Raw genomic sequence first — 15,365 nt, 5'->3', positions numbered from 1 at the left:
ATAACTCACAAGCCTTGCTCACACAACATAAGAAATATTTTTTTGGGACAAAATACCTTAGATGTTATTTCTTAAGTTTTTCATCTTAAAATTTATCAATGCGGTTACTTAACTAAAAAAAATACACTTCCGTCCTAAGTGAAAAAATGCATATGACAAAATTTTAAGAAAACAACCTAAGAAACAACACTTAAGTATGTACCTAAGTCTTGTCCCTTTTTTTATAAATAGTAAAGAATAAAAAATTTCCAATATATATATATATATATATATATTATAGGTAACATAAACCAAACCCATTTAACAATAATATCTCACAAACATATAAAATTAATTCAAGTGCAAATGAACAACTAAATAGGACTAAATTATCCAACCCCCCTACTCTTTTTTTTACTACATTTAACGTTTATATAAAAAAAATTTAAGAAAGCAAAACAACCAGGAGTTTAAGAGTAGTAATAGAAAAACAAACATACAAAAGAACAAATTTACAGAAATTTTTATCAATACTTACATCAAGAAGATTATAAGTTTTGACTTCAAAACACACCTAGGGAAGTTTTATAGTTACCTTAATCAAAAATTGGTAAAGCTAAGTCCATGTGAAATAGGATTGTTAGACATTGTGCCAAAAAGAAGAAATACCTTCTCCAACACACACACACACACACACACACAAAAACATAGATTTATATGTTTTCTTTCTCTTTTATCTAACCTGTTTTCTCTTTTTTTTTAATCTTATTTTATCTATGTCTAAACTTTTATATTAACATTACCTTTCCTAAACATGCCATACTAAAATTATATTTTCTCATTTATTAATTAGATTTCTTTATCCCGTTTATATTTCTTTATCCCGTTTATATTTCTTTATACATTTCGTTTATGCATTTTTAAGCAATTTTTTTAATATTAGAATATGATGCAAGATAACATAATTTTTGTTAATTTTAATTATCATGGGCCTCTAGTGCAAGATATCTTTCATTTCCTCTTAAAAAGTTGGTCTATTCCCAAGGTTCACTAGTACACCAATGGCCTCTTAATATATATATATATATATATATATATATATATATTTTAAAAGGTGATAAGATAGTGGCAAAGTGAACATAGATCAATGCTAATTATGTCTTAATATTCAATAAAAAATCACATTATTTTATTTGTGATTATATTATGCTTTGTTACATAGGAGGAATGATATAATTAATTGGCTTTCTTTTATTATCTTTTACTAGTTAAAGGCATGTGTGTTGCACGGTTTACTTAAAAAAAATATATGTAAATAAATTAAAAGATTCAAAACTATATTAATAATTAGTTAGTCACATTATAAAACATAATAATGTTATGACATATAATTAATACATACATTTGAGTAACTTTTTATGAGCACGGTGTGTAATATATAAATTTTACATATTAAAACATAAAATAATGATATACAATCAAAATAAATATGAAATTTATTTTAAATTATATACTTGAAACTTTTGCTAATAGAATTTTAGATGAAGTCAAATTTTTAATTTCTTATAGTTTAGAAAATAGATTGTTATTCATAATAAATTATTGGTAAAAGAGTTTGATCTACTTAACTATCTATTGTCACTATATTAATAATTAATGACAATTAACTATCTTTATGCATTTCGTAGTATAACCTATTACCAAAACACTTTAATTTTGAAAGGAAAAAATTGAAAAGGAATGGGCATTTTGAGGAGATAAAACATGGCATTTGACTTTCCTAATGCATAATGAAGACAAAGAAAGAATAAGTGTTAACCTTATGTGTGGAGTAAAGTTACTTGAGATGATTATATATGAGATCTTCACATGCTTTGTAACCAAATTGACAAACAAACTCTTCATAAGAGTGTCATTAAAAAGTAAAATAAATACTAAACTATAACTCTTAACTCATAAAAATAAAAATAAAAAATAAAAAAAATAAAAACTGAAATTTGTAAAACTTAAACTTTTTCAAGTGCGTGGATTGAAAGTTTTAAAAGTAGATAAATTAACACTTAATTAAAATTGATGAAAGAAAAACGTGTATTGACAAAATAAAAATTGTAGATAATTCTGTTAGGACATATGTGAATCATGTTAGGAACATATGTCAATTTAGAATTGGCTAATTCTTTGACAAAACATACTTTACTTGTAATTGGATAGATCTAAGATGTGTTTAATGCTTCAAGGAACGAGGTTTCAAGTTCAAGTGTTAAAGCCATGCAAATCTGTCCAAGAATTAAGTGAAGAAGTGCTGGATTTTAAATCTTGACAGCTAGCTCGACAGATAGCATCTATCGAGGTTTAAAAGGCAGCCTTTGCCCAATGCTCGATAGCTGCTCAATAGATACCCTATCTATTGAGATTTAAAAAAATCAGTTTTTCAGATCTGATTTCACTCCAATCCGTGTATACATGTTTGAGCGTTCTTTTCTCACAACCCTAAACATATATAAGGATTATTTTAAGGGCCGTCAGAGATGATGCACTTAGATGAAAAGTTTTTTCACAAGCATATTGTGAACCGGAAACGTATGCTTAAGTTCATCTTTCTCTTCAAGAAGCTGCTGTGTTTGTATGCCGTAGGGTTTCGTAACCAAGGAGATTCGTGATCTTCATCGTGTGATGAATTGAAGAACTTTGCAGCCAACATCCTTCTGAAGTTAGTGTTAGTCACGTACTGAGATTCATGCAAAGGAGTAAGCCGCGTATTGGGATCCGCACATTAATTGGTTAGTCACGTACTGGGAGCCGTGCAATAAAAGGAGTAATTGTCACTACAAAATAAGTCCAATCGGGTATTGGGGTAAAGGTTCAATTGTTGGTTGGTATAAGGTACTAGGATTCCTTTACTTGTAACCGCTTGTTGTGATAATAGTAGATTCTCAAGAGTGGTGACCTTAAATTCACTCGGTGGGATTTTGCCTCGGTGGTTTTCCGCATTCGTAAATAAATCACCCATGTCAAATTTATTTTTCGCTGCATTTAGTTTAATTGGTGATTTGTTTGTGCTACCACGCTTATTGCATGCTAATTGAAATTAATTAATCAACTTGGCTAATTAATTGGTTAATTCATCACTAGGGGTCAATACATTCTTGGCCTATCAAATTCATATAGTGAAGAAGAGGAAAAAAAGTTGATATCAACAATTAAGCATTTGTATCTATCCAAAAATTAATGTAGCAATAGTTTAAAAGTTGTAAACTTACTAGATTTAGTTGAAATTGCACATTAGTGGAGATAGAATTTTATATTGTTAAAATTTTAGCTAATAGAGTTTAATCTCTAGCAAACTATCTTCATAAGAGTTTCATTAAAAAGTAAAACCAATACTAAACTTAAACTCTCTTAATTCAAGGGAAATAAAAAAGTGAATTCGTAAAACTTGAACCTTTTCAAGTTTCTAAGCACGATTGATGAAGATAAATAAAATAATATATTTATCTAAAAAATCATAATAATAGAAAATTTAATGATTGATAAAAATCATGTCTAACCATATTTAATGAACAGTTAATATGAACAAAAATATAATGTTAGTCTAATTTGTGGAGTAAATGTTAGTCTAATTTGTTGAGGTGTGAAGCTGAAATCTAAATCTTTAAAACATCATGATATTGCTCAATTATTCTCCTTTTTATTAATTAAAATTATACTACTCAAGAAAATTAATTTAATCTAATAACGCACATATAAACATAACACAAATACAAATGAAACCCTTGTTGTAGGAGAGAATACAAAATTTGATAATTCTTTAATAATTAATAGATAAAGCGTATAAATTTATAGAGGTTTATAAAATGGATTTTATGGATTTAAAATTGCATTTATGACTCATAAGCAAAACTTAAAAAAACAAAAACAAAAACACGTAAACAAAGTAGAGAAATAAATACCTGGAATAGTTTGGATTGTAGGTTTGATAAAGATTTCTACTATGGATTTCAAAAACATCAAATAGCCTAAGTAATAAGGAAATAAAAAATAAAAACAAAGGAGAGTTAGATTTCTAAACAACATAAAAATTGTAAGAGAATGAGAATTGTTGATAATGGGGAGAAAAGAAGAAGAGGATGAAGTTTTGCCTAAGAATATATAAGAATACACGGTAAAACAATATATATATATATATATAGAGAGAGAGAGAGAGAGAGAGAGAGAGAATTTTCAATTGTGAGGAAATTAGATTTCTAATCATTCTATAAATTATAAGAGAAGAATAATTAACTTAGGATGTATGTTTATCCAAAAAAAGAAAAAAGTCATAGATTGAATAAAAAAAATTAGAAGTAATTATCTATAAAAAAAAATGCCAAATAGACTGATTACATTGAGTATGTAGTTGAATACGTTGCTTTATTTATTTATTTATATTCATGTACTATGTTGTTTTTTTCACACGTAGTAATATAATTTAAATAAAAATAGAGGATTAGATGAAGATCGTTGCAGATTTTTTAATTTTATTTTTATGTGTATTATGTTGTTTTTTTTACATGTGATAATATAATTTAAATAAAAAAAAAATGATTAGATGAAGAGTTTGGATTGTAATTAAATTAATATTTTTATCAACTTAGAAATTATAGGAGAAGAAAATAAGAACAAAATTTTTTTTTTAAATTTTTTTTTTTTTTTTTTTTTTTACAATTTGGTAAAGCCACTTGGCATAACTACGGCTTCTAAACCCAACTTTTATTATATAGTATATAATATTAACTTGTGTGTAGCTTTGTACATATGCACGGGTAAAATTATTATACAGTTCAAATTATACACTTTTTTAGAAGAAGTTCAAATTATATGTGGTATTAGCTTTTTTTTTTTTTTTTTTTTTTTAAACCATACATTACACGTGATTGTTTAAATATATATATATATTAAATTAAATTCAAATTTTATCTTATATTTAAATTCTCTATTAAAATCTTGGCTTATCATATTTTTTAATTGAATTTTAAATTTTTATTCCATAATTAAATTCCCCTTTATATATGATTATGTTTTTTATAGTTTATTTATATTCAATTCTTCATTTTTTACACTAAATTAATTCATTTGGCACAAAAATTTAAAAAAAAAAACTTAGATTAGATAAATATATGACGCAAAATTAAACTCCAATTGAAATCCAATTTTTACATTGAATTAACTCACTTTGCACAAAAAATAAAAAACTTAAATTAAATGGGACATATGGCGCAAAATTAGACTCTAATTGAATTCTAATTTGAAATCTAATTGGATTTTCTCCAGTTTTACCTATTAATATAAATATATATATATATATATATAGATAATTCATAAATCTTAATAAAGATTTTATTAGTTAATTTAACTAATTTCATTCAAAAAATCAGATTCTTAGCTATAGTTAATTGGCCACTTGAATATTTTAGTATTTTAATCACTTTTGCTTCAAAACTACAGGGGCTTTGTTGAGTAATATTTCAAAGGCAAGAAGAAAGGTACCTAAGCTCCCCCCCCCCCCTCCTTTTTTTGCTTTTGTTTTCATCTTTCCATTTTTTTTTCTTTTTTTTGGAATGAAATTTGTTAAATTCCATTTTTTTTTCTTTTTTGAAACATAAATATTAGATTGAAAAGGAAAGCGGATTACTTTCACCATAATGATTCTCTTTCATAACTTTATAATAAGATCATTATTGTTGTTGTCAAAAAAAAATTAAGAAATAAAAAATAAAAAATGAGAATAAAAAAGAAGAAAAAGAAGAAGGAAGAAGGAATCTATGTGCTTCAAGAAATATTATCATCTCTTGTGTTCAAAGACACTAAGAAAAAAAAAAAGGTAAAAGGAAAAAAAATTAAAAAGTAATCTATGCTCTTTAAGAAATCTTTCCATCTCTTCAATTCATTTCTGAAAGCTCAAATATGTGTATAAACACCCTTGAACGTTTAGACCCCCAATATACAAATTACCAATACAAGCTTTAAATCAAACAATTAATGTGTGGAACATGAACAAAAGCTTAATACGGAATTGGTAAACAATCTAAGCCAATTAAAATCACATCCACAGCAGAAAATAAAAGACAAAGATAAAGGGAAGAGAGATGCAAACACAAGGACAACACACGATGTGTTATCGAAGAGGAAACCGAAACCCTCGGCGTAAAACCTCTCCGCCGCCCTCCAAGCGGTCAATAATCCACTAGAAAATGTAGTTGGGATACATGAACAGCAATAGACCCTCCAAGCCTAATCTACCCGATGTACCTAAGCTCTCCAAGCTTCTTGCTCCAACGAGGTTGCGCCAAACCTTTTTCTTTTCTAGCTTACCGGATTCCGCTACTAGACCGTAGCATCCGCCATCCTTGGCATCTTCCAATACTTCCCAAAGCTCCAAAAACACTCAACACTCTAAATTGGTGTGGGTAGTGTTTGGATAGAAATCTCCTCTCAATAGATATGACAATGAGAGAGGGAATAAGAAGAGACTACAAAGGTTTCTCTCTAAGAATGAGTAGCTCTCTCTAATTGGGTGGGTGTTTTGAAGAAACCTCTCTTAGGGTTTTTCTTTCTGAATAGCCACACATATTTTGTGGGAATGAGGGGTATTTATACTGGTGTGAGAATGGAATGTGAAGAGTCAGGTTTTCCAAAAACAGGGCTGGCTGGCGACTTGACCTCGCGACTTGACTGAGTCGCGAGTTCAAGCCGCGAGCTAACTTAATGGTCAGTCTGGATTTTTGTCCTGTAGTGCTCCAGGTGGCATGACTGTTCAGCTCCCCTGCATGCTCTGCGCGTGTGTAACTTTTGGCGGCTTGCAAGCCACGAGCCTCCCGCGAGATCAAGCCGCGAGTCCCTGCTTCACTGCACAATCTTGAGCATTTCTTCACACTCTCTCACACACTACCCTTACATGATTCCCACCTAAATACAAGGTTTCTAAGTGCTGTATTACAAGCAAAGTTGTCACGGAATAAAGCCAACATATGGTTGATTAAATTCAACCTTACAATCTCCCCCTTTGGCTATTCCGTGACAAAACACCCTAAAACAGACTCTAGACTTAAACGTGAGTTTGGGAACAATGGCAAAACTCACTCACACCTAAATCTAGAAGCTGTGCAGCTCTTGAATCATATGAACATGAATCTCCTGAAACACAACAATACACCATGATCATTGTATGCAGAAAATCATAAAATGCATATGAAACAGGCAATATGTGATCAAGCAAAGATGGAGTTAAGAAACAAACCATGGCTTGATCAACCATGTGAACACCACAAGATAGTGATCACAGTGCTCATTCACACTTGGAATGAACACAAGGACATACAAGTTAACAAGCCCAAGGCAAGATACTTGTATGCTCAACACTCAACCAATGCATAATACACAAGGTATATGCATCTAGGAACAATCCTACAAGGGCACAAGAGTGACAGTACATAACCAGAAAATGCATGACATTTGGATAGAAGTACTGATTTAACAAAATCATAGAGGCTGCATAAAGCATGGTACAAACCATAAAGCCTACAAACATAACCCCTTAAAGCTTACAGAAGCAACATGGGTACAAAGCACATTATATTGAATAAAAACTTAAACAATATAAACTAAAAGTGTTTAAAGTTTCTCCCCTTCAAAATGATGAGAAGCTGTGATGCACTGAGAACATATATACTTGTAACCTGAAATACTTGCACAAAACACATTAGACCCTCAAGGTAAAGCAAGTAATACAAGGACAAGTATAATGTAATAAGTAAAAAACGATCAAGTAAACATGTTGTGAAACATATGAGAAACTTGATCAAATACCAAAACAGTCATATAGAAATGACTACAATGATCACATAGCAGAGCAAATGATCATCCGAACATGCATTCAAGGAAGCATAATAGCATAGGGATATATGCATGTCCAAAACACAAACATGATGCAATGAGAACAACAAAGCATAACTCAAAGTACCATAAAGCCAACAAGAAAACAAACAGAACAAAGTTTTCTAGTTAACACAATGTCTTCTCCCCCTTGGTATATGCATCTCCACTATGAAAAATCTCTCCCCCTACAAATTTGCACGAGAAATAGAATTTCTCCCCCTAAGGATGTGCACAAGAGTCATAACAAGAGTCATATAGAAATGACAAAACACACCGGTATACTCTCTAGAGTATAGACAAAACACACCGGTATACTCTCTAGAGTATACTCTCCCCCTTTTTGTCAGGAATAGACAAAAGGTCAAGGAGAAAAGAGGGCAAGAGATGAAAGAATGAACAATGATAATGATGCATGAGGGGTGCAAGATGAATGAGAAAATGAAACTCAAACCTAAGACAAAGTAACATGCTACAAAGCATAAGGTAAACATGACATGCTAGGATGAAGAAAGAAGGTAAAGACCAAAACATGACAAGGGTAGCAAAGGTGTGTGCAAGAGGTGGCTAAGTGCAATGTATGACCAATGCATGAAAAATGCACATGTGGGGCAAAGTGTGCAAAATACACAACAAATAAACCAAACATGTTCCTAATGAGGAAACATGAGAAACCCCAAAGTTTGGTACTCATCGGAGTCCAACCAAACGAGAAAATGCCTAAGAGACATTTTATCAAACACCTAACATGCATACCATGAACAATAATGTGAAACAATGCATGAACATCATGAAAACCACCCTTAATACAAGTTCTTTCTACCACAAAGGGCCAACATCCAATGCAAATCATCAAAAGCAACCAATCCCATGAAGAAAATTGACAAAAAAATAAGTTTTCCCAACCCCTATGATAAAAATCCCAACCAAGAGCACAAAACTCTCCAAAACATAATCTAAGAATCAAAATTAATGAAAAGAGTTTATAATTACTTTAGAGATGTTAAGGGAATGAAAAATCATTCAAATTGGTTGGGTTTTGATGTAAAAATATTGAAAGAGGGGTTTTAGAGAGGATGGGAGAGGTTTAAAACAAGTTTCCCACGAAAAAGCTCATTAAAAAGCTGATTCTGGGCGCTTCGCGACTGGCGAGTCGCGAGCCAAGTCGCGAGAGAGCCGCGAAACCTCTCTGGATGAACTCGCAGCTTGCAAGTCGCCAAACTGAGTAGCCAAAACTGGCAGCTTGCTGGCAGCTCGCGCAAGTAGCCAAAATGAGTAGCCAAAAATTCTGACACTTGTTTTTCAAAACAGAACATGTTTAAACATTGAAAAACAAAGTAAGCACTAAACATAAACACAAAAAAATGATAAAAATCACTTCCAAAAACATATAAAATGATCAAAAATCTTTTTGGATTGAACCATATATGATTGAGCACACACACATCACATTTAGACAAGTACAATCTAACAAATGAATTAGACATTCATTGAACATTAGGCATGTGTGTTGTGTGTGTGTATCAAATGTGGAATAGTCTTTAGTCTAGAATGAAGCTTCAATGATCAATTCAATCAAGTCATACACAACTAGTACTAAGTCAAGTGGTCTATCTCAATTATAGAAATGAACATATATGACCTCCCACAAGAAAATGATTACATACAATGAAGCTTTTCATTTGGCTTCTTTACAATTCTTAACATTTGATCATTTTGAATCAATATAACTCATTTTTTGATCGATGCCTGAAATTTGTGATATTTCAATTTTATGAACAAGCCTTTGGCTTTTTGGGCATCATACAATTTCATATAAGTCGCTTTCCCTTTTTCCTAGTCGAATACTAGTATGTGCGACGGCTTTTGCAGCTCATTATCTCTTTTCATTTTGAGATTTAATTTTATTGAGCTCTTTAAGCAATAAAAATAAAAGAGTGGGAAGAGATATAAGCACAAGTCTACGCATGTATCAAAACCAACATGACTATTGACAAATTATTCATGACAAGCTTGAAGATCGATTTACAACAATCACACAAAGATGTCAAGATTTTTCCCACAAAGATATAAGTGCAAAAATAACAAGCTAAGCTCGTAAATGCACAAAGCCATTTGTACAAAGGTACAAGGCCAAACTCACATGTGATATGTGCTCAAACAAATATGATCAAACTTTTTTAATTTTTCACTTTTTATGTGGTTTTGGATTTTTACTCACACAAAACAGAAACATAAAAGTAAGATAAAAAAATGAAACAATGCATACAAATAAATGTAAGATGCACAAAATGCATGAAAATATGACATTTAATGCATGAAGGGTCCTACAAAGATCGAAAGAATTAGATCAAGGACCAAAAGAGCAAAAGCTCAACCAAAGGAACCCTTCCTCATCCAAACGGAATGATTGTTTGGAATGCGTGTCTCATGGGAAGTGAGACAAGGGTTGGAAGAATGAAAACCAGAGATGCACATAGTCAAGGAGTTAAGAGCATTAAACATTTTCTTTAACAACATGTTATTTTCACTCAAAACTGGTTTACTCTTTTTAGCACAACTTCCAAAAAGCTCAAGTTTTTCTTTTCTTTTAATTCTTTTAAAAGCATGAAACTTAGAGCATTGAGGTCTTAGATGACCAAAGGCACCACAATGGTGACAAACAATGTGTTTAGGTCCACTAGGCTTTTTGGGAAGGGATCTAGCAACATGGTTTTGTTCCCTCTTCAACTTATGACATTGAGGTCTTATATGACCAATCACACCGCAGTAGTGGCAAGTTGGAACAAATTTAGATTCATTCAAAACCTTAGGTTGAGACCTAAACGAAGGTTTTGACTTAACAGCCTTTCTCTCCACCTTTTGATTTCTTTTATGTGGAGGAATGTACACCGATTTGTCCTTTAAGGTAGAACACACACTAGGCACAAAATCAGGTACCACAACATGATTGTAACAAATATTATCATCCTTTTTAGTAATAGGTTCAGCAATCAAACACTTGGCATACATCTTAAGAGATTCATTTTCACATTTTAACTCATCAACAAGTTTGTTAGACAAAACAAGTTTAGCATCCAAGTCCATATTCAAACATTCAAACTCTTTCAGTTTTTCAAGAGAAATTTCAGCAAGTTTTTTATATTTCTCAATCAATTTGTTGGATTCATTGAGCTTAGCAATCAAATCATCCTTTTCACAAAATAACTTACTCAAATTCTTTTGAAACTTCTTAGCATTTTTCTTCAAGAGTTTGTCAACAACACCCATAGATTCAAATAACATGTCATCACACTTATGAGGATTAACACTCATAGAGGCATTTTCACAAACACGTGGCATGTTACATTCATCACCAACCAAATCATGCAAAGAGTCATACAAAGCACAGAATTGGTAAACAATCTAAGCCAATTAAAATCACATCCACAGCAGAAAATAAAAGGCAAAGATAAAGGGAAGAGAGATGCAAACACAAGGACAACACATGATGTGTTATCGAAGAGGAAACCGAAACCCTCGGCGTAAAACCTCTCCGTCGCCCTCCAAGCAGTCAATAATCCACTAGAAAATGTAGTTGGGATACATGAACAGCAATAGACCCTCCAAGCCTAATCTACCCGATGTACCTAAGCTCTCCAAGTTTCTTGCTCCAACGAGGTTGCGCCGAACCTTTTTCTTTTCTAACTTACCGGATTCCGCTACTAGACCGTAGCATCCGCCATCCTTGGCATCTTCCAATGCTTCCCAAAGCACCAAAAACACTCAACACTCTAAATTGGTGTGGGTAGTGTTTGGATAGAAATCTCCTCTCAATAGATATGACAATGAGAGAGGGAATGAGAAGAGACTACAAAGGTTTCTCTCTAAGAATGAGTAGCTCTCTCTAATTGGGTGGGTGTTTTGAAGAAACCTCTCTTAGGGTTTTTCTTTCTGAATAGCCACACATATTTTGTGGGAATGAGGGGTATTTATACTGGTGTGAGAATGGAATGTGAAGAGTCAGGTTTTCCAAAAATAGGGCTGGCTGGCGACTTGACCTCGCGACTTGACTGAGTCGCGAGTTCAAGCCGCGAGCTAACTTAATGGCCAGTCTGGATTTTTGTCTTGTAGTGCTCCAGGTGGCATGACTGTTCAGCTCCCCTGCATGCTCTGCGCGTGTGCAACTTTTGGCGGCTTGCAAGTCGCGAGCCTCCCGCGAGATCAAGCCGCGAGTCCCTGCTTCACTGCACAATCTTGAACATTTCTTCACACTCTCTCACACACTACCCTTACATGATTCCCACCTAAATACAGGGTTTCTAAGTGCTGTATTACAAGCAAAGTTGTTACGGAATAAAGCCAACACATGGTTGATTAAATTCAACCTTACAATTTCTAATAACCAAGAAAAGAAGAAATAAAATCTAGACAAAGACACTTTGAAGAGGTACACTTTTGTTCTTTTTCGTAGAATCTGAATTATTTTTTAAAATAACTATCCCCTGAATTGAATGTTATATTTTGTGTGCCTTAATCATGTCAAATATTGCTATTAAAATTTATTACATCTAGTAAGCATAAAATGTCAATTTTTCCATTATATTTTAGTTCATCATCACTTTGTGTCCAAAAAAAATAAAATGGTGATTGTGTGTGTGTATATATATATATATTAAATGTAAAGGGAGGTCAAATATATATATATATATATGTTAGCAAAATATACTTTGAAAAGTCAGGGTCATTGCTGACTCCCTCGGTCCCTACTCCCTCAAACTAGGAGGAAACAAAATGTTTGAGACCCAAAGGCACACTCGGCCCAACCAAGAGCAGTCCCTTATAATCAACCCAATACTGCCAAGGCCATGAAAGCCCTCCAACAAAAAAACTACCCCATCCAGCCACAACTTGATAAAGCCTTGATTAGCACCAAAAAAAAAAGTTGCTGAAACCTTTAGCAATCTATTATAATTTTTATCTTGACTAATTCCAAGATGGAAGTTTCATTTTAATGGTTTAAGAATTTATATTTCTTATGCAATCTATAGAATCCCTTCTATTTTGGCAAGAATTTACGTTTTCTAGCGCCAGCAACTCCCTGTACATATGGGATTGCTTGCCAGACCAATTGGACTTAGTGAATTCTCTTTTACTAACCATACATGCCTATAGCTCTTGTCCATCTTTTCAAGATAAGAAGAGTCTAGCATACTCTTGAGCCCATGTGTATCTTTTCACCAGGCATCTACCTGCATTGATATGGTTGTGTTCCATGTAAACCAATTTGCACCAAATTTTTTGATAATCTGATATGGCTAAGCTATCTTGAAAACTTAGAAGGAAAGTGGATAGAAAATCTCGGACATGTTGGGTTATTGAGAAGTAAGGCAATAACATAAACATTATACAAAGTCTGACAACGACATTAGCTTAAACTGAAACAACATTTGAAACTAATTTAACTATCCATTCCAGTACCCTATATTTACGTATTGAAGTACGTTACCAAAATTCCTCCTTAATACCCATATATCTTCAAAAACAGGTTCCAGTCTCCAATATATGCAATCATCTTTGAGGGGCTTTTGCAACAAGTTTTTATTCTCCATCAGCACAATGACACTGTGAATCATTTCTCTTGACTGCCATCTTCTAATACTTCCATGCAGTTAAACATTAACTTTCAGCTAAATTCTACAATGAATTTAGGTTGAACTTGAACATACAGCCTTCAAAATCAAACTTGCTCCTAAAAACCATATAAATCATAAAATATCCACTGCCACAGCCACAATAACTGCATTATGAGATTTATTTTCAGACAGAACATTCAACCTTCATTCTAATCACACCCTCTTTGATTGGGGTTGCTAAGAATCAAACCAAATTGCTCATGCAATTTGACAAGAGAAAAACAAATATCACACTTAAAAAGCATTATTAGTTTCTTCATATTAACGTGGAGCCAATGAGGCATTGACAACTGGAAAGGACCAACAGCTATCAAGCGAAAACTATCAAATTAATGAAAGGGCGTCACTCTACTGTCATGGCATTTAATTAGTAAAAACAGTGTCGTTTAAAGAAAGCAGAATCATCAACAACTATTGTACTATTCTATTCAACAACTGTGTTATCGAAGCTAAAGTTCATAAAGAAGTTAGGAGCAATGGTTGCTGGAGATTGAGGCTCTGTCAGAAGACGTCTGAACTCCTCTCCGAACCCGAAACATCTGTCAACTGGTTCCTAAACATCTGAATGTCCTTCATCAGCTCGATCTGTCACCTCTGTGTTATTTCTATTCCAGCCTCCCTAGTCCAGCTCAAACAACCAGAAATGGACCCATCTTTATGTTTACAATCAAAACTGAATGAATCCCCTCCATTTCGTTCTTCTACCCTTGCAGCTCTCCTCAAACAGGATTGGTTGCCAGTTGGAAGATTCTATAAAGGTCTGGACTTTGCTTATTTTACTACTGTGGATGCAATCCTTTAGTTCTTAACTGTTAGCTACCTTGCACATAGAAATCAAGTTTTTACTATGCATGACCACATTTGTGGCAGGGAAAGGATCTCCCTTGCCTTGTTCCTACAAGACCAAATAGACCATAAAATAAAGACAAACGATACCTAGAAGAACTTTAAGTTCTTCAAATTTCCACTAATCAGCCAGCTCATGATCCATGCCTGAATTTAGTAGGCTGAAAGAAATCAGTTCTAATGGACAAATCAAACAAAAAAAAAAACAAAAAAAAGCCTGTTAACAGTTTCAAACAAACAAAACCCCTTTGCATACTTTAACATAAAGCAAACCATATTATATGGAAAGGACAAGAAGGAAATATATAAGTATTAGAATTCTAGTTTATTCAGTTTGAACTACCTGTCAATGTGTCATGCCTGTACTAATGAGCTTGTACTTATGGACTTTTAAATAAGGACAACCCAGAAGCCTAGTTCTGAGTGTAAGAAAAGAACATGGGATAGAACAATAAATCTATATACCTTTGGCAGTAAAAGCTTCCAGTTTCAATGTTTACTTGCTTTCCAGCACATGATTTCTACTGCATTCAAAACACCACAAAGTTCTTTGTCTTGCCATTCTTTTTTCGTACATTTTGAAACGAAGGAACCAAAACAGCACAAGCAGAAAAGTATAAGATTCAAAGTTTGCTGCATGTTATCCAAGCTAATGTTCACAAAGAATTTAGGGGCAAGGGTTCCTAGGGATCTAGACTCTGCAGGGAATCCATCCACCTGTCAAACAGAAACATTTGTAAACTGTTGAATGTCCACCACAGCCTCTCAATTGACCAACTCTGCCACCTATTTGTAAATTCTCATAATACTAACAAAGAGAAATCTCAAAGCTTGAAGATGCTATGTAGAAAAAGCTGGACAAACTAGAAGATGCTATGTAATAGCCAATAGGGAACATCCTGAAAGCTGGAATATATATTTTTGTCGTTTAGTTGATATGTGTCATTCTCATGA

The 15,365-nt window shown here is 32.8% G+C and overlaps 1 protein-coding gene across 27 annotated transcripts in view; it reads right to left on the bottom strand.

The window, feature by feature from the left end:
• LOC115986734 (TMV resistance protein N-like) overlaps nucleotides 1–15,365 on the bottom strand; it is a 108,075-nt gene that overhangs the window by 78,092 nt on the left and 14,618 nt on the right. For 11 of the 27 annotated variants that reach the window (XR_004090829.1, XR_004090833.1, XR_004090834.1 and 8 more), the window contains 3 exons: nucleotides 14,877–15,128; nucleotides 14,502–14,558; nucleotides 13,800–14,385 (listed from right to left, as the gene is read on the bottom strand). The gene's annotated coding sequence lies outside the window, so the exon portion shown is untranslated. Of the gene's footprint in view, nucleotides 1–13,799; nucleotides 14,461–14,501; nucleotides 14,589–14,876; nucleotides 15,129–15,365 lie in introns of those variants that run through there. The other 16 variants (XR_004090839.1, XR_004090841.1, XR_004090842.1 and 13 more) reach the window with 13 other exon arrangements.

Source organism: Quercus lobata, chromosome 4, assembly GCF_001633185.2.
Source record: "Quercus lobata isolate SW786 chromosome 4, ValleyOak3.0 Primary Assembly, whole genome shotgun sequence".
NCBI classification, from domain to species: domain Eukaryota; kingdom Viridiplantae; phylum Streptophyta; class Magnoliopsida; order Fagales; family Fagaceae; genus Quercus; species Quercus lobata.
The sequence above is the reverse complement of the archived record's forward strand: the minus strand, read 5'-3'. Positions and strand labels throughout refer to the sequence as shown.